This window comes from Penaeus japonicus, unplaced genomic scaffold (assembly GCF_977035675.1).
Source record: "Penaeus japonicus unplaced genomic scaffold, GWHDUDI00000001_assembly GWHDUDI00000001, whole genome shotgun sequence".
Classification (NCBI taxonomy): Eukaryota; Metazoa; Arthropoda; class Malacostraca; order Decapoda; family Penaeidae; genus Penaeus; species Penaeus japonicus.
In genome coordinates this window covers 13,686,284-13,695,285 of record NW_028234403.1, presented here as the reverse complement: position 1 = coordinate 13,695,285, position 9,002 = coordinate 13,686,284, and the positions used below count along the sequence as shown (strand labels likewise).

The 9,002-nt window shown below is 47.4% G+C and overlaps 1 protein-coding gene across 1 annotated transcript in view; it reads right to left on the bottom strand.

Moving 5' to 3' along the window:
* Positions 1 to 790, bottom strand: part of Dmtn (transmembrane and coiled-coil domain 2 protein Dmtn) — a 27,919-nt gene extending 27,129 nt beyond the window's left edge. Inside the window, exon 1 of the mRNA XM_086542118.1 lies at positions 745 to 790. The gene's annotated coding sequence lies outside the window, so the exon portion shown is untranslated. The remainder of the gene's footprint in view (positions 1 to 744) is intronic.
* Positions 791 to 9,002: the final 8,212 nt, after the last annotated feature.

The window sequence follows — 9,002 nt, the reverse complement described above, 5'->3', positions numbered from 1 at the left end:
AAGCCTTGTTATCTACTTCGACCATTCTCCATTTGCAGTCTACAGGGATAGGAGAAAGGGAGTGAGCTCAACCGTTTACTATCTACCCACATTCCCCCCCTCCCCTCCCCTCCCTCGGGCACACGACCCTCTAATACCCTCCTCCCCTCCCCCCTCCCCCATCCAGCAACGGCTCTCGGTTCGCCACATACCAAGCCACACCCACGTTCTCGCCCTGTCTACACCCGCAAGAACGCCCTCCTCTTCCCGCGAGAGCCTTCCCTTCGTCAGGAGAATCGTGGGGCATCCACACCATCCTCCTCCTCCTCCTCCTGAGTACATACACTCAACGACACAACTAGGTCATCGCACGACCTTTAACACATGGCTGTTGTCTCGCCCAACCTGCACGGCGCTGCCTCTAGGTCAGCGGATCAACACACATCGACGTATACGCACACGCACACACGTGTTGCAGTCAGTCTGCATTATTCAGAGCAATATCAGAGAGCTCGGACGTTGAAAATCACAAGAGGATTTCGACCCAGTCTTCCTCATTCCTTCAATACTCGTAATTGCAGTATCGTTCACGTGAGTGCCCAATCACCAGTCAATCAACACCCGAGTACTGAAATATATGCCAATCCAGACGTTCATCACGACGACACACTACAAGCGGAGAGCGCACCGGAATCGGTATAAGTAATCACTTGAGTTACGATAATCCGGTTGATTATCGCAACACACTCACGTGCACACACATACACACATGACACACGCGGAGTGGACGCACGGTACCGGGACCCGGGTTGGAGACACACTGGCAGAAACGAGCTGGATGGGGCGACCTCGACCACCTTTCTGGGGGCGGGAGGGGTGGGGAGAGGGGGAGGGGGGGATGGAGGGAGGGGGGAGGAGGAGCGGTATAGGGAGGGTAGAGTGGTAGAGCGTGGTTGAGGGAGAGGGCAGAGGGTAAGAGGTGGTAGAGGAAGGGGGGAGGTAGCGAGCGGTAGAGGGAGGGGGTAGGGTAGAGTGATAGAGGGAGAAGGTAGTGAGCAGTACTTGGGAGAGAGGGAGGGAGGGAGGGAGGGAGAGCTGGTAGATAGCGGTAGGTGGATGCCCAGGGTAGAGAGTAGAGAGTGGCGGAGGGAGGGAGGGAGGGAGAGAGGGAGGGGGATACCGTAGCGATTGGTAGATGGCTTAGGCGAAGAGGCAGAAAATGGTAATAGGAAGGAAGATGATGGAGTGGCAGTGGGAGAGGGTGGGGATAGAATACCAGTAGAAGAGATGACGAGAGACTGGTAGAGTAGTAGTGGGAGGGATGGGGAGAAAGTGATAGGAGCAGGGAGGGAGGAGGAGGGGAGGGGTAGAGGGGGCGGTGAGCTTTGTCAAGTACTCTCAGCTAGCGAAGCTCCCTCACACGTGCTTCTCTTACCACTACACGGTAAAACTTTGACCCACACACTTACAAACACGCGCGCGCGCGCGTGCGGGCAATCCCACGCACCGTCTGCACTTTTTCCTCCATGAGGTGTGTGGGACGCTACCCCGCATCTCTCTCTTTCTCTGTGTCTCTCTGTCTATCTGTTTGTTAATAAATAAGTCTGTCTGTCTGTCTGTCTGTTAATGAGTCTATCTATCTGTCTGCCTGTCTGTTTGCCTACCTGCCTGCCAGCGATCTAGTTCCCTGTTTACCCCGAACCGCAATCAGACCACTTTCATGCCCAACCCAACCGACAGCTGACGTGCTATTTACACGGGCCTAATACCATCTAGTATGCAAGAAGGAAAAAAAAAAGAAGAAAAAGAAAACGGCAAAGAAACGAAGAGGAGTAGCATAAAGCCTTCGCGCCGGCCATTAGCACGGTCGTCCGTCCAGGAGAGGCACAGTGTCTCATAAAGCGCTACTGATCCGCAGTCTTAAGGCTTTGGGCTTCTGTTCTTTTACTCTTCGTTTAAAATAAAAATAAAGACTGTGAAACCTGTGAAAAACACATGTAAATCCTATGAAAAAAACGTAAACACGATGAAAAAAAAGGTATGAAAGAAAAAAGTAAAACTTTCTCAACTACTTTATCAATCACGTTAATGTTACCTACCAAACCAGATAACAAGGCGAGTAGTATTTAAGACCAGAATAATAAACAGAACACCAACAACAAAAACACAATATATTATCAACCGCAAACGATGACCCATAATAAACAAATACAACAATTCATCGCCACAACCATCAATCACAAAAAAAAAACACCAGTCACACCATTAACAAAAATAATGACACCCCAACCCTTTCCGCCCGACTTTGTACTAGAACACACTAACAAGCACAAACAACAACAAACAAATAATCATTAAGCTCCTTCGGAGTCCACGAACCCCCAACGCAATCACCCCCTCCTGGCGCCGCCCTCTCAACGATTCACTTACCCCGTCAACCGTCAATCATCCAATCAGAGCCTGTCTTTTAATTACAGGATATCTGACCGATGCCAAAATATTTTTCCAAGGGAGGCACTTGTCTCTCCGGTCAATGCGCCTCGATTAAAAACAAGAAGAGAGAGATAGAAAAAAAAATCCCAAACCATTTTATTCCTCCCTGTCCATCAATCTCCCTCTCCATCGCATTAATTGCTCATCCATCGTCATCGTCAGTCTTTGGTGCCACTGCCGCCATCATGCTCCACGCGCGACGTAACAGATGAAAGACACGTGAAATCCCTGGACCCTCAAGTCGTTCACGAGAGAGAGAGAGAGAGAGAGAGAGAGAGAGAGAGAGATAGAGAGAGAGAGAGAACAAACAACCCCACAGAAAAAATCCTATTACGAAGAGGAGGACGAAAGAGAAGGAGAAAGAAAGGCACAAAAAGTGATATTGAAATTCAATCTCTGTTATGACGTCTCGGATTCTTTCCGAGTCTTAGACACACACACACACACACACACACACACACACACACACACACATACACACGCACAAACACACACAGACACATATACACACACACGCGCACACACACACACACATAGTCACAAGCAAAACAAAACAGACAGACAGACAGACACCCGAGCAACTGGTCAGACGGGGGATTTGGGCCGCGGGCGGGCGGGCGGGCGTACAGCGGCCGAACACACGGACTTTCCCGGGGCGGCCTCGATGATCGCTAGTTCAACCTCGCGTTTTAAAGCTGCTTGCTTGGCGTAGCGCTTCGGCACGGACCGGAAGTCTCGCTCGATATAGCGGGGTCGTGCGCCCGAACGGAAGAGGCGTGCGAGGGCGTGCAAGGGCGCCGAGCATACGGGTGAAAAGCGGGTAGGGAGTAAAGAAAGATGCGATGCGGGAGGGAATTAAGGATCCTAAAAAAAAAGAAATACTCGGAATAAAAAAGTAAAAAAAAATAAGAGAGAAAAAAAATTAATGGGTCATTTTGCAACCCCGGAGAGGGACTAAGGAGTTGCCGTGCAGGCCTTGGCGACGGCTTGGTACGTACACGCATACATGTCGCAGTTGCGTGCGTCTTTTCGTGCAACCAACCAAAAGCACTCGGGCTGTCTGGAATCAAGGCGTCAGCGGGCGTGTTTACCTTGATAATCGTGCCTCCGTGGATACCTGCATGCTCATGCCTTGCTACACACATGCAACGTACTTGCAATCACGAACATGTTCACATGGCGATAAAAATATACACAAAAATAAACGTAAAGACTGAACATAAACACGTACATGCGCACACACATACTCCTACTGACACAGCTATTCGCATTCCCACCCCAGCCTCTGCATATCAATAACACCAAGGGGCGTCGTCAGAACTCTTTCAAGAATTCCTTTCAGCGACGCGCGTGACTGGCAAAAAACATCGCATTTGCTACGGAATAAAACCTGAAATCAGAGAAAGACGTCGGATTGAGCTTGCAACTGCAGAGACGTCGATGAAAGTCTATCGATGATTTGTGTTTGCACGCTACGAAGGGACGAACACACAAACAATACGTACCCAACACACACACGTGGGAAAACGACAAGCGTGCCACCTCTCTCTCATTAATACTCACAACTCACCCAAAGCACTCCAATTTCAGAAAGGCTTAAAAAAAAAAAAAAAAAAAAAAAAAAAAAGTCCGACTTGATTAGCAAATAACCATGCGATACACGCACCACTTCCCTTGACACGTACTTTAGCTCTTCAAACACTAGATCTGACAAGGAAAATCGACTCTCGAAGGGAAAATGTTGTTGAAAGGTGACGTAAAAAAGGCATCGATGACTGGCGACAAACGAGCGTAGCCATTTCAGATATGGAAACCGAAAAACGCGGTCATGTTTCAATTGCAAGGCGGAAGCTAATCTAGACTCCAGCGAAACTTTTTGATCGTTTGTAATCAGATACGATAGAATTTCTCCCAGTGATTGAATTTATTTCCTGTAAAAAATGTAATCAATAAGTACTATATTTTTTTTGGCACTGTCGCTGTCAGCAAATTAGTGCAAGCTACATGTACATCCTCACACTCCCCGAAAAATGAGCGCTCACTCACACAGACACAGACAGACACACACACACACACACACACACACACACACACACACACACACACACGCACGCAGAATTTTACAGCCTTCTTTAGAGAAATCAAACCTCTAATTAATAAATTTTCTTCATCCAAACTTCATTACTCCCAAGACACGCGCACACAACACCACCGCCACGCGAAACTAACACCTGCGCCTTGTTTGTGTACACTCCCGCCCTCGCACGCTTTTATGGGTCACAACCACACACACACAGAAACCGCAAAAGTTTACTATCTGTTGAACTTTAATCCTCAGCGGGATTTCTTTCTTTATTGTCATTATCATTATTACTATCATCATTATCATTATTATCATTATCATGATTATTATTTCATCATAACTTTTATAATTATTTCTTGCTTTAGGTCGAGGTCTCAACGCCAGTCGGTGCTCTCAAGAATACGTGCAATGCATGTTGTATTGCTTAACTATATGCAAATGCATCGCTCTCCGGTTATTGTGACTGCCAGACGACTCGTTGTGTAGATGTATGAGCGACCTTGAGTTCCCATCAAGTAACGCTCCATTGATTGTATTAAATATTTTTTTGCCTTCCCTTGCCATGCCACATTCCATCCCTCTCTCTCTCTCAACATACACAACATGGCGCATTTCCCTCGACACTCAGGTTTAACAGGGATATGATAATGATGGCTCCGGCTGGGATGGAGGAAGAAAAGGCCCCGGCCACGTTCCCTTTCAAGTCAGACAGACATCTCCGTCCTTCCTTATATTTGTTCGAAGTCACGGCTCTCTCGTCCTCTTGTCATATCTATCAATCACTCACTCACACACAGGCACAGGCACAGGCACAGGCACAGGCACACACACACACACGAAGAATGCTTGACGTTGGCGGAAGGCCTGGCATGTTGGCAGCGACCATGGGAATATCAAACGCCTTGTATAGATAGGGTTATGCAACGCCGATGTATAATATTAGTCCCGTCACCGGAGCTAGACTAACTCTCACTCTCATTCAAAAGCATGCACGATCATTCATACGCACGCACACACACACATACGAATAAGGGGGAAACGAACGACACCTGTCTCTTCCAGATAGAAAGCACGGAAAAAATACATTGTGATAAGTATGTAACTTCTATTAGCGGCATGAGACACTGTAGGGAATCACTGCATCATTGTTTGGGAATTAAATGGGGGGGGGGGGTAGAAGGAAGAGGGGGTGGAGACGTGGTGGGGAGAGGAGAGGGGCAAGAGGGGAAAAGGAGAAGGAGGAAAGGGAGGAGAGGAGAGAGAGATAGAGAGGGAGATAGAGAAAGAGAGAGAGAGAGAGAGAGAGAGAGAGAGAGAGAGAGAGAGAGAGAGAGAGAGAGAGAGAGAGAGAGAGAAAGAGAGAGAGAGACATACCATCCCCCATTTCAACCTAACTTACGTCCTTCGAGAAGCGTGTGGGCCCGGAAATTGCATATTGAAGTGTAATGAGATGCATAAGAGGACGATGCGATCCTTGGCGAGGGGAAAGAGAAAAGAACAACAACAACAACGACCCCAAAACAAACGAAGAAAACGACCCTAGTCCCGGCCCGCCATCCCCCTCCCCATACTCCTAAAGAGAGTTCAATCAACCTAACCACCAACCTTAATAACCGAACGACCTCAAAAAACAAAAAAAACTAACTTCTACCCTTCCTGGAATTCCTCTCCAACAAACTTCACCCAATTACACCCCTTCCCTCCCCTCCCCTCCCCCTCCCTCCCCAACCCACCCACCCTTCCCACAACACCACCAAAACAACCAAACAACCAAACAAACAACCCACGCACAAATAAAACCCAAAGATGAAAAAAAAAAAAAAAGAAAAAAAAAACAGAGCTCTGTCAAGAGAATCCGTGTCCCATCTGGCCTTCCGAGACGCGACTCCTAGAAGCCCTTCGTCATCATACCACATGCTCAGGCCGCGACGAGACATCATTGCGGTCATGATTTAAGTGAATATGCGCCGGGGTAATGGAGGGATGGAGGGATAGGGGGTAGGGGAGGAGTAGGGGAGGTGGAGGGATAGGGTTGATATAAGTGAATATGCGCCGGGCTGATGGAGGGATGGAGGGATATGGGAGGCGAAGGGCTTGTGGTGAGGATGATGGAGGGATGGGGGTAGGGGTGAAGGGGTTGTGGATAGGGTGATGGAGGGATGGGGGGGTGAAGGGATTGTGGATAGGGTGATGGAGGGGTGGGGGGTGAAGGGGTTGTGGATAGGGTGATAGAGGTGATGAAGGGTGTGGAGGGAGGAATAGGGGAATGGGGGAGACGTGGCGAATCGGAGCTAGAGAAAGTGAAGGCTGGTGAATACGATAGGGGTACTTGTTTTACCGTTCCCTCATCTCTCTGTCTCTGTCTATCTGTCTGTCTGTGTTCCTATCTATCTGTCTCTTTCTATAAGTCTTTCCCTCCTCCTCCTCCTCCTCCTCCTCCTCTTCTTCTTCTTCTTCTTCTTCTTCTTCTTCTTTTCTTCTTCCTCCATCTCCCGCTCTAAATAAACAAACAGAACTAAAAAATTAAAAACAATTTTCAATGAAAAAAAAAACTAAGGTACATGTCCCCACGCACACCCATGCATAAAGCAACAGATGGCGCGGTGGTGCCATCTTTCCGGATTTCGGCAGGCATCGCTCGGAATTTAATCGAGCGCCGTCACGTGGAGGCCTCTAGAAGAGAGAGGCTTGGGGTGGGGTTGGGGGTTGAGGGCGGTGTGGAGTGGGCTGAGGGAACGGGGTTGAATTTCACCCCTTATTAGATTGTGTCTTCTTATCTGGCCCTTGCGTCTCTATTTCCATCTCTCGCTCTCTCTGAACTTCGCATTCTTCTTCTTCTTCTTCTTCTTCTTCTTCTTCTTCTTCTTCTTCTTCTTCTTCTTCTTCTTCTTCTTCTACTTCATCTCTCTCTCTGTTTCTTCTCCCCCTTCCTCCCCTCTCTCTTTTTCTCTACCCCCTTCCATCCTCTATCTCTTCTCCTTCTCCTTCTCTCTCTCTCTCTCTATCTCAGCACGCCTCCCCTCTTTCTAACTCTCTCCCTTACCCCCCCTACCCTTTTCCTCCCCCTCAGCACATACTTAACGCGTATGTTTCAAGAGAATATCTTAACCTGAATAAGTGTACCGCGCTCGGGGTTAGGCAACCGGAGCGAGTAATGAACATCGGAACAACATTCGGGCGTTCTTCATATTATGTTTGCTTGCTTATCAATGATAATAATAACCATGATGATGATGATTGGTGATTGACGATTGGTAATTGATTATAATAATGATGATGATGATGATGGTGATGATGATAAGTGATGGTGATGAAGCGGAGGAAGAGGAGGAAGAGGAGGAAGAGGAGGAAGAGGAGGAGGAGGAGGAGGAAGAGAAGGAGGAGAAGGATGATGATAATAATGATGACGATGACAATGATAATAAAAACGAGGACGGTGATGTCCCCCCAGAATTATACAAACAAAACAATAACAATAACACTGGCAATGCTCTCCAGTAAAGTGCCGCGTCATTCTCTTCAAAGCAAGGTCACCTACTTACCCACCCTCCCCTTCCCTCCCACCCCCCATCTCCACCCTGATATCAATGAATATCCTAGTTCTCGGAAAACAACGCACGCCCACACCCACACCCACGGGAGCTTGTGTTTCCACGCCCATTCCAGAGTGATCTACGCATGACAAACAATCAAACAACTAAATGAACTAAGAGAGAAGCCCATAAAGAAAAAAAAAAGAAAAAAAAGGGAAGAGAGAAATAGAATATGAACAAAAAAATCTTGCAACAACCTATTCGCAGACCAACAAGCACTAATTGAAATTGGCATTTTCGACAAAGAGTTCCGCAAACCTGACTGAGCGACGACAAGGCCTTAGTTATTCAGAAGGGAAGCTATACAATAGCTCACCTCTGACCTTCGACCTGGTTTGTTTATACCTGACCTATCCTGGCTGTTCATTTTTGACCATATCGCTCTCTCTCTCTCTCTCTCTCTCAAACAGTAACCTCATATCTTGCCCTGATTTACTTAATCGTAAGTTGAGCACAGAGGAACCACAGTCTCTCTCTCTCTCTCTCTCTCTCTCTCTCTCTCTCTCTCTGTATGTATGTATGTATGTATCTATCTGTCTATCTATCTATCTATCTATCTATCTATCTATCTATCTATCTATATATATATATATATATATATATATATATATATACATACACACACACACACATACATATATCTGTTGTTTATCTTCCATCTATAGAATCACACATACGCGCTCTCACGGACTATCTAATCACGCGGTTCATGATTTGGCTTCCCGTCCCGATGAAGGATTCCCCGCCACGGAGAATTAATAATCTAATTAGCCCCCGCTTAGAGCCATCGCACCTTGCGAAGGCAGGTAATCGCGCGCAAGCAGATTTCACGCTGTCGCCATAACGACCTTTTG